The sequence below is a fragment of the Octodon degus genome, unplaced genomic scaffold (assembly GCF_000260255.1).
Source record: "Octodon degus isolate 3935 unplaced genomic scaffold, OctDeg1.0 scaffold00075, whole genome shotgun sequence".
Classification (NCBI taxonomy): Eukaryota; Metazoa; Chordata; class Mammalia; order Rodentia; family Octodontidae; genus Octodon; species Octodon degus.
Genome location: NW_004524651.1, coordinates 6305659 through 6306608, shown reverse-complemented (window position 1 = coordinate 6306608; position 950 = coordinate 6305659). Strand labels below are relative to the sequence as shown.

Here is a 950-nt window from a genome sequence, read left to right as displayed (position 1 = left end):
TGGCATGTGATGCTGGGGGATTGAACCGCGGTCCCTGATGCTTTGCTAAGCTTGTTCTAAGTAGGTGCTTTAGACCACTGAGCCATCTCTCCAGCCCCTACTGATTTAGTTTAAAACAGGACAAACAAAAACTTTGGGGCAATGATCCATCACCAAACAAGAGTGAATTGCTTCCCGTTTGGCTTCTTCCCTCTCTTTCCCCACAGTCTCAGCCGCCCTCTGTGGCCTGTCTATCTGGTGTTTCTGGAGAGGAAGGCAGGGAATCACAAAGTAGGCCAGAACAAGGGTGGGAGATCGATGCGAGATCCAAGAACTCTTTATACTTTTTCTTTTTTTAATGTATTCGGTACAGGGTCTCAGTACACAGCTTGGACTCAAGGGACCCTTCTGTTTTTTTTTTTTGCGGAACCAGGGATTGAATACCCTTCTGTTTTTAGCCTCTCCAGTGCAGGGATTATGGGCAGGCGTGTGCCACCATGCCCGTGCTCAGCATGCCCTTGGGTGGGCTGGCGGGGCCTGTGGTGCTGCGGAGCCCCCATCCCTGTGCTTGCCTAAGTGGCCGCTTAGTCCACGAGCTGTATTGTGGACGCAACAACTCCTTACCTTTTGTCCCTAGTGCTTTATGAGCTGCCAAACCATTTTATTTATAATTTTTAAATGTAATTTTTTTGTCACGGCAGAAATTTTTAAAAATTTGTTTTTAAGTCTTTTATTTGTTTATTAGTTTGGAACAGGATCTTTCTCCTCCTGTCTCAGCCTTCCCTGTGCTGGGATTACAGGCATATGCCACCATGCCTGGTTGCAGTGGCCAGTATGGCGCGCTTAGGGTTCTGGGGCTGGCACATGCAGCCCTAGGGATTGACTTGTGTCCTTGCGCTTGTCATGCGGGCACTTCACCTGCCACGCTACCTCCCTAGCCCTGCCAATCTGTTTTACAATAACAGATCTTA

The 950-nt window shown here is 48.4% G+C and overlaps 1 protein-coding gene across 7 annotated transcripts in view; it reads left to right on the top strand.

Moving 5' to 3' along the window:
• The window catches only part of Mettl4 (methyltransferase like 4), a 54433-nt gene that overhangs the window by 27899 nt on the left and 25584 nt on the right, over positions 1 to 950 (top strand). The gene's annotated exons all lie outside the window — the stretch shown is intronic.